Source organism: Arachis ipaensis, chromosome B10 (assembly GCF_059453495.1).
Source record: "Arachis ipaensis isolate K30076 ecotype BB chromosome B10, ASM5945349v1, whole genome shotgun sequence".
NCBI lineage: Eukaryota > Viridiplantae > Streptophyta > Magnoliopsida > Fabales > Fabaceae > Arachis > Arachis ipaensis.
This window is the reverse complement of record NC_142435.1, coordinates 94,186,476-94,205,077: the sequence shown is the minus strand read 5'-3', so window position 1 is coordinate 94,205,077 and position 18,602 is coordinate 94,186,476. Positions and strand designations below refer to the sequence as shown.

At 39.3% G+C, this 18,602-nt stretch overlaps 1 non-coding gene across 1 annotated transcript; it reads left to right on the top strand.

Moving 5' to 3' along the window:
• Positions 1–5,886: 5,886 nt before the first annotated feature.
• LOC148580917 (small nucleolar RNA R71) lies at positions 5,887–5,994 on the top strand. The gene has a single exon (XR_015896730.1). It is a non-coding gene; the product is annotated as a small nucleolar RNA R71 (small nucleolar RNA).
• The last annotated feature ends 12,608 nt before the right edge of the window (positions 5,995–18,602 follow it).

Genomic DNA, 18,602 nt, shown 5'->3' with positions numbered 1-18,602 from the left:
GAAGGTGGCTGCGGCGGCGTCCGGCGCGGTGGTGGTGCACGGCATCGCGGTGGCGGCTGAGGGAGCAGTGGCAGAGGGAGGTATTAGGGTTAGTGAGAGAGGAAGAGGATAGGGGAAGGGAGGGCGGTGGTTGTTGCTGGCTGAAGGGGGTGGGTGGCGGAGAGGGGAACACGGCTGGATGGCCGGCGGTGGCTGAGCGGTGCTCGCGGAGGTGGTTGTGGTGGAGAGGGGAGGAGAGAGGAAGAAGGAAGAAGAGAGAAGGGGAGGGGGCTTCGGTGGCGGCGTCGGGGTGGTGGCGTGGTGGCTGGCCGGCAGTGGCTGGGGGAAGAAGAATAGAGAAGGCGAAGAGGGTTGGGGGGAAGGGGGGGCTGCGCGACTGATAGGGTTCGCGGGCTGGGGGGGTTATATTTTCGAATTCACGCGGCCGCGTGGGGCATGCGGTCGCGTGGTTGGGGTGAAAATGGGGGGGACGCGATCGCGTGGGTCGCGCGATCGCATGAGAGGGGGGAAAGAGGGGTGATGCGATCGCGTCGGTCGCGCGATCGTGTCGCTGGAACTCGTGCTAAACGCACGACTCTAGCGCCGTTTCAGCGCAACTCTCTGTCTCCTTTTGGGGTGATATGCAATCCATGCGACGCGATCGTGTCACTCACGTGGTCGCGTGGGATTGGTATTGGGTAAGTGACGCGATCGCATGGGGCATGCGATCGCGTGGGCCAATTTGTGCGAAACGCACAAGAGCCGCACGATTCCAGCCTAACTTTCTGTTCGTTGGATCCTTACGCCGATATATATATCACGCGGCCGCGTGGGTCACGCGGTTGCATGGGTGGTGTTTTTTCGCGATATGACGCGATCGCATGAGGTATGCGGTCGCGTCGTGCAACCTTTTTTCTTTTTTTTTCTTTTTTTTTAAACTGAAAAATGCAGGATGCAGTGATTATCATGAATGCTATGCATGATTCCAGGTTAATGTTAAAAGAAAAAAAAAAGGTAAATTGAAAACAATAAACAAGAAATAGATTGAGAAAGAAGCGACCATACCATGGTGGGTTGTCTCCCACCTAGCACTTTTAGTTAAATTCCTTAAGTTGGACATTGGAAGAGTATCCTGTGATGGTGGCTTATGTTTAAATTCGTCCAAAAATTTCCACCAGTACTTGGAATGCCAATAGCCTCCGAGATCCCAAACTAGGCATGTAAAGCTTCTGAGCAGCTTCAAACAGATATTCAGCCTCCCGGGATGACGAATGTCAGAATATAATCCATGATCCCAAGCTGTGTTTTTAGATCCGCCTCCGTTTTGATTTGTAAGTTTCCATTCGGGCGGGTTAAAAAGTAGAATCTCACCGTGGTGACCAAACGTTTTCCATGATCCATGCAATTGAGCATGATACCAATCCATGTACTTCGAGGTGAAGCGTGGAACCTTATTGAACCTGGTGCGCCAGCTCTGAGTACGAGCCAATTCCCTCTTACTCTTAAAGCCGCAAAGAGCTCTAAGTTGGCCATCTGTTTCGAGCAAACCATATTCAAGTGAATAAGTAAAATTATAAGTTAAGGATAAACCCACTTGAAGCTTGTATTAGGTGGTAATGGCCTTGGGATAGGTGTTTTTGGTGGTTCTGCAAGTTCCGTTTCCTTGTGCTCTTCTGTGAATTCTTCCACTTCTTTGCAAAGATCTTCAATTGTATCTGTGTCCTGGTCAAAGTCTTCGGTGTCTTCCTCATCACTTGAGTCATAGATTGGAGGTTGAGAGAAATCTACCTGCGCATCATCCTCATATTCACCTGGGGAAGATTCTTTGATTTTAGAGAATTCACTTGCGGACGCAAGTTCATCACTAGGAGAACTAGACTTGTGACTATCATCATCAAGGAAAATTGCTTCTTGGATTATTTCGTCTGATTTTTCGTAAACAATTTGCCTTGGAGATTGTACCGTATCCTCCTTAGCATTAACTGTAGCATCTTGGACGGAGTTTTCCTCAATTCTGGATTCCCAAGAAAGTTCAGCATCTCCTAGATCTTCAACCAACTCTTCTTCTTGAACAATGACAGCTTCTTCCACTTGTTCTAGTACGAATTCATTCTCTGTCTTGTCCACTGGAGTCTCTAGTATTTCTTTCATGCTACGCTCTTCATCGGGCTGTCCACATGGAGCTGTGGTTGATCCTTGTATATTTGAGCGCCTAGTGGCCCATTGAATTAGTGCTTGCTCTAGTTGTTGAATGGTTGTTTGAAATTTAATTACTGTTTCTTTTAGGCGATCCTTTGCTTCGCGGTTTGCCGGACTTGGACATGATACAAAGGAAAGTGGTGATGATTGGGAACGATTGGATTGGTATTGGGGTAAGGAAGGATCATATGATGGCGAATGGTGAAGAGAAGCTTGTGAGTGTGGTGGTTCGAGGTTATGTTGAGAGGATGGTTCATATACACGGGGTGGGGCTTGTTGGTAGTTACAAGGTTGTCCACCATGTCTTTCAGCTGGGTATGCACGGTAGAATGGTCTTTGTCCAGGATATCTCGGAGGGTGTTGCTGCCAAAAGGGTTGATTAGATCCTCTTGGTTCCATCCATCCTTGATTGGTCTGACCTTGATGCACATTCCTGCTGTAACTTCTATTTCCTTTAACAATATTAGAACCAAACTCAAAGCGAGAGGGGTGAGAGTTCATAGTAGCAAATAAAGATAAAAAGGAAAAACAAAAATAAATAAACAAGCAAAAGAAAAATATTTACAATAACCAATAATAAGGCACACGTTAGCAGTTCCCCGGCAACGGCGCCATTTTGACGTTAAGATTTTTGCCAGTAAAGAATGTCATAAAAACAGTCGCGTTGTAGATATAGTCTCTAAATCGACAAAAATCCCTTCGTTCAAACGTTTTGGGTGTCACAAGTAACAAACCCCTTAAAAATTGTTAACCGAGTATTCAAACCTCGGGTCGTCTTCTCAAGGAACTGCGAGGAAGTATGTTCTTATTATTGGTTATAAAGGTTGTAATCGGGGTTTTGAAGGTGAGAAGCAAGTAATTTAAATGACGAGTGAATTAAATGGCAATTAAAAATAAATAATAACTATAAAACAACTTTTGGCAAGATAAGGAAAATTAGAGGTCCAACTTAGTTATCTCTCTCAACTATAATGAAAGTTGAATCTAAACTCCATTTGGTCAACCTTTACTAGGGCAAAGGAAAGTCAATGGACTAATTAATCTGGCCTTTGAATCCTATTTATTTCCTAAGAAAAGGGTGGGATTACTTAAGTTCAGCTCAATTAGCAAGATAATTATTATCAATTATGTTGAGTTTAATAACTGTTGAGTGACTGAATCCTTAACCAGAACCAAAAGGGGAAAAAAAGTAAAATTGCTGAAATAATAAAGACGTCCTTAGATGGGAAGCAATGATAACTTAAATCAAAGAGAATAATCATAAACTGAAAATATCTCAAATATCATTAATTCAAAGAACAATCTGTGACATGGAATAATTCATAAATCAAATTATAATAATCAATTCAAATGTTGGAATAAATAAAACTAAAATAAAAGAACATTAAACCTGGGATCTAGAGTTACTCTTAAAACAAGAAGAAATCCTAAATCCTAAAAGAGAGAGAAGATCTCCCTCTCAACTAAATCTAAATCATTGAAAAGTAAAATATGCAAGCTCTCTTTGAATGGGTGCATTCCCACACTTTATAACCACTGGTCTATGCTGTCTGTACTTGGATCTGGGCCAAAAAGGGCTTCAGAATTCGCTGGGGGCGTATTCTATAAATTCTGGTGCGTGGCCTCTGTCACGCGTCCGCGTGGGTCACGCGGTCGCGTCATTTGGAGCTTTTTCTTGTCACGCGGTCACATCAGTCATGCGACCGCATCATGTGCGTTCTGCTTAAGGCGCACGGTCGCGTCAGTCATGCGGCCGCGTCGCTGCTAATTCGTGCTTGGCACGCGATCGCGTCATCCATGCGATCGCGTGGATACCAATTTCCTTAAAGCTCTGTTTTTGCTTTCTTCTTCCATTTTTGTATGTTTCCTTTTCCGTCCTTTAAGTCATTCTGCCTTAGAAAATCTAAAACTACTCAACACACTAATCACGGTATCGAATGGAAATAAAGGTAATTAAATTAATTGATTTTAAAGCTTAGGAAACATGTTTTTTCATTTACATCACATAATAAGGAAGGGAAAGTAAAACCATGCAATTAATGTGAATAAGTAGGTGAAGGATTATATAAATCACTCAAATTAAGCACAAAAGAACTCATGAAATATGGGTTTATCAACCTCCAAGATATAAAAATCAGTGGGAAATGTAAGCCCTTTAATGTTCACCAAAACATCTTCAGCAACTCCAGCCACTGTAATAATGCTTTTATCTGCTAACACAAAACGAGCTGCCGACCTTTTTAAGGGAGGGAGCCTCAAAATATCATATATAGACAAAGGCATTATACTGACACATGCTCCTAAATCACACATGCAATCATAAACTACTACACCACCAATAGTACAGCTAACTATACAAGGACCTGGATCACTATATTTTTCAGGTAATCCTCCCATTAAAGCAGATATAGAACTACCTAAAGGAATAGTTTCTAATTCATTTATTTTGTCTTTATGGATACATAAGTCTTTTAGAAACTTTTCATATTTAGGTACCTGCTGAATAACATCAAAAAGAGGAACAGTTACCTCAACCTTTTTGAATATTTCTACCATTTTGGGGTCGGGTTCCAGCTGCTTTCTGGGCTTCCTTGCAAGTTGTGGAAATGGAATAGGAGTAGTGTTTTCTGTGGTGTCTGCGCCTTTTGGTGCTTCCTCCTGTGGTTGAGCTATTTCTTCTTCAGCTATGTCCTGTATGTCCTCTTCCTCTTCAATATCTTCTATTTCTACTACCTCTTCAGCTGAGGTGTGTTCTAGTGGGCTTGGTTCCTCCTGATTCCTCTCCTACAGTGTAGTTCCAGACCTTAGGGTGATGGCATTAATGCCTCCCTTTGGATTAGGTAATGGTTGAGAGGGGATTCCAATGGAGCTTGAGGGTTGGTTACTGGAATTTTGCGTTGATCCAATCTGTGACATAAGAGCTTGCAAAGTAGAGGTGAGACCATTCAGACTGGCATTAATACTATTCATGATGTTATTTTCCATGGTCTGTTGTCTTCGCTCAAAAGATTGTAGTAGCTCTTCATTAGGAGATAAAGAAGAATGAGTAAATTGGGAGGTCTGCTGTTGATTGTTCTGTGGTCCTTGGTTTTACCTCAGGTGAGGTGCTCTGTAAGGTTGATTCTGCTGCCTGTTGTTGTTATTATTCCACTTCTGATTTCCCTGATTATCTCGGCCTCCTCTGTTATTGTTGTCCCTCCAATTCTGGTTAGAATTGTCCTGCCATCCATGGTTATTATTTCCACTTTGATTGTACCCTTGGTTGGGGCAGTCATAGAAGTTATGAGTGGATGCTACCATGTTGTCTTCTTGTTGGAGCTGCGGGCATTCATCAGTGTAATGGCTATAATCAGCACAGATTCTGTAAATTCTTTGCGGGACTAATTGTTGGTTTTGCTGTGGCGAGGGAGGTTGAGCTTGCTGAGCTTGTTATTGATTCAGTTGCATCTGCTTCAGCAAGTTGGTCATCTCACATATACTCTGAGCTAGAGCCGCAGTCTCTCTGTTAGAGGATACTTCTGCAATGGCTTTTGAACGGCCTTGCTTTTGCCTGTGGTTCCTAGTAGATTCAGATAAATCACTAATCAATTGCCAAGCCTCATCAGTGGTCTTGTACTTCTTCATAGACCCATTGCTAGCACTTTCCAATGTGGTCTTATCTTAGGGCTTCATGCCCTGTCTGATATAGCTAAGTAACACTATCTTGTCAATCATGTGGTGGGGGCATGCTTCCAGAAGATTATTGAAGCGCTCCCAGTATTCAAAGAGAGTCTCATTGTCATCCTGAACAATTGTGGAAATATCCTTCCTTAGTTTATCAGTAACTTCAGATGGAAAAAATTTCTCCAAAAACTCATTTCTGAGTGTATCCCAGTTGGATACATTTGCTAGAGGTTGAGTGTAGTACCACTGTCTTGCTTTTCCCTTGAGAGAAAACGGGAAAGCTTTCAGCAAAATTGAAGTTTCATCAGTACCATCACGCCTGACAGTAGAACAGGCTGCCTGGAAATCTCTCAAGTGCTTGATAGGCTCTTGAGCAGGTAGGCCATGAAACTTGGGCATCAAATTTAACAGTGCGGTCTTTATTTCAAAATCTGTAGCTACCGCTGGATGATGCGCTTGAAACGGTTGCATTGTAAAATCAGGGGCTCCTTCCTCCTGGATGGTAACTCTCCTAGCTGCCATGTCTTCTGCACGTAAAACAACCGAATCAGTAGAACGGGGGCTGGTTTCTTCCTCAAGTTCACTTTCAGATCCGTCCTCAGAGCAGACTAACCGACGCTGATCTCGCCTTATTCGTGAAATAGTCCTTTCAATTTCAGGATCGAATATTAGCAAGCGCGGATCAGGAAGTGAACGCGTCATTTGACGAAAGAAACATGCAGCTCATAGTAGCAAAATAAAATAAAATGCAAATAAATAAATTCTAATTAATAACTTTAGCACTCTATTGCAACTCCCCGGCAACGGTGCCAAAAATTGATGAGACACAGAAGTTGGTGAATTAAAAATTATTAAAATAGTTACGTTGCAAGTATAGTTCTTAACTCACCGAAAATCTGCCTATCAATTTAGAAATATGTCACAGAGAGTTTAAATTAAAAATTACTGAGAGTTGGAGTCCCAGGTCGTCTCCCAACGAGTTGCAGAAAAGTGTGCTATTTTATTAATCAAATGTTCCAAAAGGTTGAGTTAAGTAGATGGAAAATTAAATTGAGAAAATTTAAATAATATGAATAAAATCCTTGATTGGGAGTTGATTAGTTGGAATCTCTATTATTTATGGAATGATTTCAAGATTAATTTATAATTAATAGTTGTTTTGTTTAGTTATCCTTTACTAGGTAAAGGAAAGTCAAACAAGTTGGAATGCTAGATCTATTCACGAGTTGCAACCCACTTAGTTCAAAGGGATTGGTGTTAGTGACTGGATAGCAATCCAACAGTTAACCCAATTACAAATTCTCTTTCAATCCTTCCAACTCAAGAGTTCCTTTCAATCAACTCCCCATCAAGTGAAGAAACTACTCGCTCATTGTAAATAATAAATCCATAACATATGAAAGAGAATTAAAAGAAGACATGATTATCGGAATGGAAAATAAATTAAAATGGAAGAAATAATCCTTGTATTAAATAATCATGAAAGTATTCAAATGACAAAATTGAACAAAGCAAAGAACATGGAAGAATAAAACCAAGTTAAGAGAACGAACTAGAATGACGAAGTCTTGATGAGGAAATAACTCTTCTCAATGTTCGAATGCTAAGACCAATTAAAAATTAAAATTCTAAAACCTAGAGAGAAAAACCTAAAGATGTAAAACTAGGTCTAAAACTAAAAACTGTGTAGAATGAATGTTGTGCTTTGTTTCTGCATATTCTCTGGCTCTAGTCTGCTGTTCCGGGCTGAAAACTAGGTCAAAATAAGGTCCAAAATCGCCCCCAGCGAATTCTGCAGATTATGCAGATCGCACATGTCACGCGATCGCGTCATCGATGCGGACGCGTCATTCGCGCTTTTCCTTGCCACGCGTTCGCGTCGTCCACGCTACCGCGTCGCTTGAGCTTTTCCAATCCGCGCCGCCGCGTGAGCCATGCGGCCGCGTCACTGCGATTTGCTCTCCTTCGTGCGGTCGTGTAAGCCATGCGACCGCGTCACTTCTCGTTGGTTATCTCCTCAAATTCTTGTGTTCCTTCCATTTTTGCTAGCTTCCTTTCCAATCTCCAACTCATTCATGCCCTATAAAGTCTGAAACACTCAACACACAGATCACGGCATCGAATGGAATAAAGGAGAATTAAAAATACATAATTAAAGTCTCTAGGAAGCAGTTTTCAGACATGTTATAAGTTCAGGAAGGAATTATAATTTCATGCTAATTTAATGAATATGTGGGTAAGGATCATGATAAAACCACACAATTAAACACAATATAAACCATAAAATAGTGGTTTATCAGTCATCCTTTTGCAAGGGTAATTTAAAGATCTCTCTCACCCTATCAAGATAAAAATAGAGGATCTTCCCCTGACCATGGTGCAAAAAGTATGGAATGTTGTTCCATCTTTCTTTTGCTTATCTATCATCCACAAATTTGCATAAAATTCATGGATCATGTTGATTTTAACATTGATTTAAGGATTGGCTAGAATCTCCCAGCCTCTCTTTCGAATTTGCTCTTGGATCTCTAGGTATTCATCTTCTCCTAATTTGAATCTTGCCTCAGGAATTACTGGCCTCTTACTCATTATTATGTGATAATGTTCATCATGTTGCTTAGTGTAGAATCTGATAGGTTTGAAGACAACTATTAGGTCATCTTCTTTCTTGTTTCTTGGAATAGTTTTACCACTTCTTGGAGCCATAAGCTTCGAATTTCAGTGAGAGAACAAGGCTCCTTGCACACCAAACATAAAAGGTTTGCTCGTTCTCGAGCAAAAAGGAAGAAAAGAAGATGAAGAATGTGAAGGAGAGGAGAATAGAAGAAGAGTATTCGAATGAAGAGAGGGGGGTGAAGGAGGGAGAGGGGAACACAAATATATATAAGGAGGGGAGGGAGGGATTTTCGAAATTAATTTCAAATAAAGATAAAGAAGATTTGAAAAAGATAGAGAAATATAAGTTTTTAAAACTGTGTTAATCATCAAATATATGAAAAAGATATAAAAGATAAGATATGAAATAAGAAAAAGATTTTAAAGTTTAAAAGATATGAACATGAATTACAAAAGATATGAAAATATTTAAAGGATTTATAAAGAAATTAAAAAGAATTTAAAAATTGAAAGGAATTTAAATTTGAAATTTTTGAAAAAGATTTGAATTGAAAGTCATGGAATTTCAAAATTGAAATTTAAAATGATAGGTTGAATGAGAAAAGAAGAAAAGATGAAGAAATGATAAGGTTTTAGAAAAGTTACCTTCCTGTCCCTCTGCCTGGCGTTAAACGCCCAGAATGGCTGGATTTTGGCATTTAACGCTGCCTGTTCCCTCTTGCTCGGCGTTGAACGCCCAAAATGACATCCATTCTAGTGTTCAACGCCAGGCTGCCCGTCCTTGATGGGCGTCGAATACCCAGCCAGTGCCCCCTGGCTGGCGTTCAACGCCAGGTATGCCTTGCTTATTGGGCATTGAACACCCAAGTAGTGCCCCATGGCTGGCGTTCAACGCCAGGTATGCCTCCTCTTATGGGAGTTAAACGCCCATTCTTCACCCTTTTTTGTTCTGCATCATTCTGTCTCTATTTAAACACTGTTCATGATCACTAATATTAAAAAGCAAATTAATAAAAACCAATTATGAAGAAAACTAATTCAAACAGGAATAATTAGAAAATAATATGTTATTAATCATTGGGTTGCCTCCCACAAGCGCTTCTTTATTTTCTTTAGCTGGACTTCACTGTACTTAACTTAGTAGTAGTATTGAGCCTCCTGACTCGATATTTCGTTCAAGGTAATGCTTAACTCTCTGTCCATTGACAGTGAACCTATTGTCTGGATCTTTACCTTGAAGTTCTATGTGCCCATAAGGTGATACACTAGTAATCACATAGGTCCCTTCCAACGGGATTTCAGTTTACTAGGAAATAATTTGAGTCTTGAGTTGAAGAGCATAACCTTTTGTCCTGGTATAAAAACTCTGGAAGATATTTTCCTGTCATGCCACCTTTTTGCTTTTTCTTTATAGATATTTGCATTTTCAAACGCAGCTAAGCGGAATTTATCCAACATATTTAGTTGGAGTAGACGTTTTTCTCCAACAGCTTTAGTATCAAGGTTGAGGAATCTGGTTGCCCAATAGACCCTGTGTTCCAGTTCCACTGGCAGATTACAGGATTTTCCATACACTAACTGGTATGGCAAAGTTCCGATAGAGGTTTTGAAAGCCGTTCTGTATGCCCATAAAGCATCATCAAGCTTTCTAGCCCAGTCTTTTCTAGAGGCGCTTACTGTTCTCTCTAGGATTCGCTTAAGTTCTCTATTTGAGACTTCAGCTTGCCCATTTATCTGGGGATGATATGGTGTTGCCACTTTATGGCAAACTCCGTAACAGCTCAATACAGAGTCAAGCTGTCTATTGCAGAAATGAGTACCTCCATCACTAATCAGTGTCCGAGGGACACCAAACCTGCTGAAGATGTTCTTCTGGAGGAACTTCATCACTACTCTAGTGTCATTAGTGGTGATGCTATTGCTTCAACCTATTTAGACACATAGTCTACTGCTACAAGGATGTAGGTGTTTGAGTATGAAAGTGGGAAGGGTCCCATGAAGTCTATGCCCTATACATCAAACAACTCAATCTCTAGGATTCCTTGTTGAGGCATGCTGTGACCATGAGGGAGGTTACCAGCCCTTTGGCAACTGTCACAGTTATGGACAAACTCTCTAGAGTTTTTAAAGAGTGTAGGCCAGTAAAAGCCGCTTTGGAGAACCTTTGTGGCTGTTCGCTCACCTCCAAAGTGCCCTCTATAGTCTGAACCATGCCAATGCCAGAGGATTCTCTGTGTCTCATCTTCAGATACATAACGTCGGATTATTCCGTCCGAGCATCTCTTAAAGAGATATGGTTCATCCCACAAATAGTACTTTGCATCATGCATGAGTTTCCGGGCTTGCTGCCTATTGTACTCTTTGGAAATGAATCTTATAGCCTTGTAATTTGCAATATCTGCAAACCAAGGTGCTGTCCGAATGGTAAAGAGTTGTTCATCTAGGAAGATTTCGGATATATCAGTGGAGGGATGAGAAGTCCCCGCTACTGGTTCAATCCGAGACAAGTGGTCAACCACTTGATTTTTTGTCCCCTTTCTGTTTCTAATTTCTATATCAAACTCTTGTAGGAGTAACACCCATCTTATAAGTCTGGGCTTGGAGTCCTGCCTAGTGAGGAGATATTTTAGAGTAGCATGGTTAGTATATATAATTATTTTAGATCCTACTAAATAGGATCTGAACTTGTCAATGGAATAAATCACTGTAAGTAATTCCTTTTCTATGGTGGTATAGTTCTTCTGTGCGTCATTTAGAACACGACTGGCATAATAAATGACATGCAGAAGCTTGTCATGCCTCTGCCCCAGAACTGCGACAATGGCATGGTCACTGGCGTCACACATTAACTCGAATGGTAAGTCCCAGCTAGGTGTAGAGATTACAGGCACAGTGATAAGCTTATCTTTTAGAGTCTTAAAGGCCTGCAGACACTCTTGGTCAAAGACAAATGGAGTGTCAGTGGTGAGTAAGTTGCACAGGGGTTTTGAGATTTTAGAAAAACCCTTTATGAACCTCGTGTAGAATCCTGCATGTCTTAGAAAACTTCTGATTCCTTTGACATTAGTAGGTGGTGGTAATCGCTTAATTACCTCCACTTTAGCTTGATCCACTTCTATTCTCTTGTTCGAAATCCAATGTCCAAGGACAATTCCTTCAGTCACCATGAAGTGACATTTCTCCCAGGTTAAGACCAAGTTTGTCTCTTGGTGTTGATGATTGGAATTTTTGACGGTTTAAAATTCATAATAAATTCTCGTTACAAGTATAGTTTCTAAACCAAAAAAGAATTCTTTCATACAAAAGATTGTTTCTAACAAGTAACAAACCCTTAAAATTATAAACCGAAGTATTTAAACCTCGGGTCGTTCTCCTTAGGAATTGCGATAAAGTGTCTTGTTATTGGTTATGAGGTATGTTTTGGGGTTTTTGAGATAATAGACAAGAAATTTAAAAGACAAAGGAAATAAACTAATAAAAAGTTCTTGGCAAAGTTTGGTGGTCAAAGATCTCTATCCTTATCACTAACCACAACATGAGAATTGGCAAGGATCAATCCCATTAAGTCATCCTCTAACTAGTAGTAAAGGAAAGTCAAATGAGTTATATCAATCCAACTCCATAAGTCCTAGTTCTCCACCAATTCAATTAGTGAGATCTAGAGTTAATGGCTCCCAATCATCAATTACTTGGACATTAGTAACTCAAGAGTTCCTAAGTTACCTTCCCAAGCCAAGAGGAACAAAAATCTAACTCAACTAAAAGGAGCATTTTAACAAACACATAGAAGGCAATAAAGGCAAACATTATTAATTACAAGAATTAAAGGAATCTACAACTACAAAAGCAAGAGATTAACAATAGAAAGGCAAAACAATTATGAAACAACAAAGAACTTACCAATTGCATTGAAGAAGAAATGTAGATCTATAAAAGAAAGTTCATAAGCTACAACTAACAATACAAAGGAATTACAAGAGAAGTAGAATGCTACAACTACAAGAGAACAATTAAGGATGAAAGAGGAAAATTAAGAGAGAAGAAGAAGAAGTAGATCTAGATCTAAACCTAATCCTAATTCTAATCCTAGAGAGAAGATATCGCTTTTCTCTCTAGAAAACTAACTCTAAACTAATCCTAATGTGAATGAATGAGCAAAAAATGATCAAAGGTGGTGATTCCCTTCAATCCTTGGTCCTTTTATGCATTTTTGGCACCAAATTTGGTTGCAACTGGGCCCCACAGCTTCTCAGAAATCACTGGACACATTTTCTATTTAAAAATCACGTGCGGCCACCGACGCGTACGTGTACATTGCGCGTGTGCGTCCCTTGAGTTTTCGTGATCCACACGTGCGCATACAGTGCGCGTGCGCGTGGATGAAGATATCCAAATCTTTGGCTTTTTCATGTGTTCTCCATTTTGCATACTTTCCTCTTTACTCCTTTGATCCATTCCTAGCCTTTTTAATCCTAAAATCACTTAACAAACAAATCAAGGCATCTAGTGGAATCAAAGGTGAATAGAAGTCATCTAATTAAAAGTCTAGAAAGCATGTTTTCACACTTAAGCACAAGTTAGGAGACAATCATGAAACTATGCTATTTCATTGAATAAATGTGGGTAAAAGATCATAAAATCTCCTAAATTAAGCACAAGATAAACCCTACAAATGGAATTTATCAACCTCCCCACATTTAAACTAAGCATGTCCTCATGCTTGAACCAAGAGAGAACAAAGGGTATCAACATTTATTCAATGTAAACTAACCTAAATGCAATCTACCTATATGCAACTATCTAAATGAATGCAATTGCTTGGTCAAAATAAATCAATTCCCAAGAAGCATATATGCACAAGGGCTAGGGACTAGCAAGTCTAATTCGTAATTGAATTGAGTTATTAAATACTTTTACAAACTTGCATGAAAAGTGATGATTGTAGGTGAAAACATGTAATTGAGCAATCGAACCCTCATCATATGTGTTTGCACTCTATTCGCTCAAGTGTTTAGGGTTGATTCACTCAATTCTCTTCTAATCATGCTTTCTAAGATTTGTTTTTCTTCTAACAATCAACATTTATTTCATGCATGCATACACATATCATGAGGTCTTTTCTTTAGGTTGTAATGGGGCTAGGGTCAAAGTAGGATGCATATTTGGTCAAGTGAGCTTGAAATTTGAATCTTTGACAAGCTTAAACTTCCCACCTAACCTATGACAACCTATACAATTCAAACTAACCTAACTACCCATTCTTCTCACTTTTTCTTCACATGCTCATGCATTCCCTTTTTCTTGATTACAATTCATATGCATTGATTTTTATTAAGCTTCGCTTTGGGGCATTTTGATCCCTTTTTATTTCTTTTCTTTTCTTTTTTTTCTTTTTCTATTTTTTTCTTTTCTTTTTCATATTATATTTTTTTTTCTTTTTCTTTTCTTTTTCTTTTATTTTTCTCATTTTTCTTTCTTTTCTTTCTATATACAAGAACATCAATGCATAAGGTCTAGCATTTGATTAATACATGAGCATGCACCCAATTTCCAAATATAAAAATACAAAACTACCCTTTTATTCACCCAATGTCCCAAGTTTTCCCACACTTGAATGATACACATACACTAGCCTAAGCTAATCAAAGATCTAAATTAAGGACATTTCTTATTTTTCGCTTTAAGGTTTGTAATGTGCTAAATTAAGAACAAGTGGGTTAATCATAGGCTCAAATTGGCTAACAATGGAGGATAAAAGGTAAGGCTATTTGTGCAAGTGAGCTAAATAAAATGATGACCTCAATCATATAAATGCATGAATACAAAATAATGGACATAAAGAATCAAACAAATCAAAGATTACAATCATAGAAAGAGAATAATGCACACAAGAAAGAAAATAGGTGGTTATAAGATGTAACCACACGATTAGGCTCAAACTCACAAGCTTGTGTTCTTAGCTCAAAAATCATGTTCCACAATATATATATGATTCAAGCAAGTTCAATGGAAAGTTTTTCACTTAAATCAATTGAGGTGCCCTATAGATAGAATCTTTGGAAAATCTCATTATTTTGACTAGGCTTATTATGTATATATGCAAAAAAAATTAGAAAATGCAATAAAAATCCTAAAAACCAACAAAAAAAATGAAATGCAAGAGTGTTGAGATTAGAAATTTGTCACCCAAAAGCACCGATTCGATCGGACGACCTCCCCACACTTAAAAGTTTGCACCGTCCTCGGTGCACTTAAAGATGAGCAAGGGGGTACGGCGACTCTCCGGATTGCTACCTTCAGCTGGTAGGTCAACCGGTTGCTGCGTGTTCTTTTTCCACTTCCATGGTAGCTTATGGTGCATCATTCATGAAAAACAAAAATATAACACCATAAGATGAGAAGATGCAAAAGCAAGGAAGCATACATTGTTGGAATGAGTTAGTAATCACTAGAATTGAGTGAGTGAATTAGTGTGACATTAAGAAAAGTAGGTGTGTGAGTCCTAAGATGCATGCGGTCTTGAACACACACTTGCATAAAAACTATGTCACAAAGAAGCATGCACTTCACTCATCCTAATGTGCTTGAAATGCTCTTAAACTTATCGATTAAGACACTCAAACAAGCAATAAAGAAGCATGAAAGCATTCAAGCGATAAACATATAGATGCATATAATCATGAAGTACAATGCATGAAGGTAAGTGCATAACATCCATCAAGAAATTACCTAATCAAAGAATAAGATTTAAATTATACGGTGGCCAAATCATGCAATTCAAAAGGATGTACAAGCTCGAAGGCAATTCTCATCACTTGGTGTTCACAAAAAGTAAGCATGAAAAACTCAAAACCAAGTAGCAAAATATGACCTCAACAATAGAATCCAACAATGATCATCTAAAAACATTCATGCTAAGATAGCATGCAGTTATTAATAAGCAGCAATATATAGCAAACAAAATCAATAATCTAACACTTATAATAAAAAATAGAAAAATGAAATGAAAATTAAACTAAGTAACTAACTAACTAACCTAACGAACTAAAAGAAGTGGTTATAGATGGTTTTTGGAAGTGTCGGATGAGGGGTAGGAGAAGGGAAGAAGAAAGGAGAAGGAAAGAAATGGAAAGAAGAGAAGAAAAGAGATGGAGTGAAGGAAGGGCATCCATGCGTACGCGCACATGGTGCGTGCGCGTTGATGATGGTGCAATGGACGCAATGCATACACGCAGGTCACGCGTACGTGATGGTGTTTTTGTTGAAAAAATGAATTTCCAAAACACCTAAAACTCACCGGCAAGTATACCGGGTCGTATCAAGTAGTAAAACTCACTTAGAGTGAGGTCGATCCCACAGGGATTGATGGATCAAGCAACTTTAGTGGGTGATTAGTTTAGTCATGCTAACATTGAAGTGAAATTTGATGGAATGTAGCCAACAGAAAGTAAATGGCAGTGAATTAAAAGTTGCAGAAAGTAAATGAGCATAAACGTAAAGAGCAAGAAATGTAAATTGGCAAAATCTTAAATGACAAGAAATGTAAATTGCATGAAATTAAAGGGGAGTGGGTGCTGGAAATTAAAGAAAGCAATAGATCAAGCAACTGGAAATGTAAATTGCAGGAAGAATAAATCGAACTGGGTGCTGGGAGCAATAGAGAAGCAAATTGGAAGCAATGCAACAGAAAGTAAAATTTCTTAAAGACTTTAAAGACAGAAAAACTATGCTTAATTTGCAGCAATTTAAAAGAAGATTGAAGATCTCAGGAGTGGAAGAGACTAGAAAACAAGTCTAGATCTCAAATCCTTCCTTGATCCAACAAGAACACTTGCAAGAGAAATTAAAGAAAAGTAAAGTGCAGAAGCCAAGAGAAGGTGAAGCAGTGAACAGTGATGGAAATTCAATTGTGCAAAGAAAGTAAACAAGAAAATTCTCAAGGTGAGATTGAAACAGAATTTCTTCAATTCTCAACCCAAGATTCAAGACAAGAATGAAAATTAAGAGAGAGCTCTCTAATGGAGCTCCCCCGTACTCTCTGATGGGACTCGCCTCTAGTGAAATGAAACTAATGCCTTTATATAGGCTTTTACAAAATAAAAGTGAAAAATGAAAACAATATTTACAAAAATAAAATTTCTAATCTAACTTCTCTGTGTGCCTATAAGTGATGTCAATTGGGCTTTGCTTGCTTTGGAGTGGAATTGGGTTGAAGATGGATTTGGATGGCCTTGGTCTTGAGGAGAAATCTGCGTGCAAGTTAGATTGTTTGAGCAATTCACGTTTGAGTCAACGTTTGAGGCAAACGTTGACTCAAACGTCTTCGTGAAACTCACTATGCAGATCGGTCCCTTGCTGTCATCCACGTTTGAGCCAACGTTTGAGGTCAAACGTGAGCTCAAACGTGACCTTTCCCAAGTAGCTCTTCTAACCAACGTTTGGCCTAACGTTTGAGGCAAACGTTGGCGCAAACGTGGCTCATCATCAATCAGGGGTGCTCTTTGTCCTCTTGTCAACGTTGCCAATTTTATGTCCACTATAGACTATTATATATGGTTGGAAAGCTCTGAATGTCCGCTTTCTAACCCAATTGGAATCACCTCAATTGGACATCTACAACTCAAGTTATGCTCCTTTGAAGGGGACAAGGTCGCTGGTGTTGCTGTCACTCACGTTTGACCCTACGTTTGAGGTCAAACGTGAACGCAAACGTTGGAAACATTGCCAGATTCGGAAGCTCAAACGTGCTGTCCACCCCATACTATTATACATTGTTGGAAAGCCCTGAATGTCTACTTTCCAATGCAATTGGAAGCGCATCATTTGGAGCTCCACAGCTCGAGTTATACTCCGTCGAAGGTGTAGAGGTCAGTTGGCCTCACTGCAGGTTGCCACCATGTTCGTTTATGCACATTTCGGGGAAGTTTTCTCCCTCAATTTTAGTGTCCACCATGCAGTGCCATATATGCTTGGAAAGCTCTTGATTCCTACTTTCCATTGCTTTTTGAATCACCTCTTTTGGAGCTCTGTAGCTCAAGTTATTCTTGTTGGAAGTATGCCCCTTCATGCTGTTTGGCGCCAACGTTTGACCTCATGTGGATTGGCAAAAATGCTTGATACACATGTACGCGTGGATGGTGCTCTATTTTTCAAAATTTTTCTATGTTTTGCACCAATCCAAGCATTCCAAACCTCCAAACAGCTACCAAAACACCATAAAACCTTATTTAACATACCAAACTACTAACTAAACTCAACAAATCAATCAAAACACGAAATTAAACTAATTCTACCAATATTTACAAAAGAGAAAATGAAAAGATTTTACAATTGTGGGGTGTCTCCCACCTAGCACTTTTATTTATTGTCCTTAAGTTAGAGTTTTGGGGAGCTCCTCATCAAGGTGGCTTGTGCTTGAAGCTATCTTTGAACATCCACCAATGCTTGGTTCTCCATTGTGCCCCAAGATATCTTATTTGTTACACTAAGTGTTGATGGAGTTCTTCACAAGTTTGGGGCTCCCAAAATTGATTCTCCTTGTGCGATCCGGGATCCCACACTTTATTTTCACACCCATCTTGAAGTTGATCATTATTAGTCCATCCAGGTGGTAGGCAAGATGAATTCTCAATGAAGTACCCAACAATCCTCCTAGACCCATCTAGGTGAGAACTATTCCAACCTTTATATCTCATGTTTGATGTATCAACCATAATAAGCCTTGATCTGTAACGCCAACCACGAAACATCTTTCTTTTAAGCTTCATCCCACAAAGCATCCTAAGTTGACCATTCATTTCAAGTAAGCCATACTCAAGTGGGACAATAAAGCTAATAGAAATGAATTTTACCCACTCAAGTGAAGAAGTAGATGGCAATCTAGGTAAAGAAGCTACCAAGGGTCTTGACAAAGCGTATCCCATCCTCCTTTTTCTAAGGACTTCCACCTCTTTACAAGATTTCTCAAATGTAATCCTTTGTTTAACAATACTACCTAAGCCTTTTCCCTTACTCAAATCATAAATGGGAGGATGAGAGAAATTTACCTCCACATTGCCTTCAAATTCACCGGGAGAAGGTTCTTCAAGCTCAAAGAATTCTTCACCACTAAGACTTGGTGCTTGATCTTCCTCACCAAGGGAACT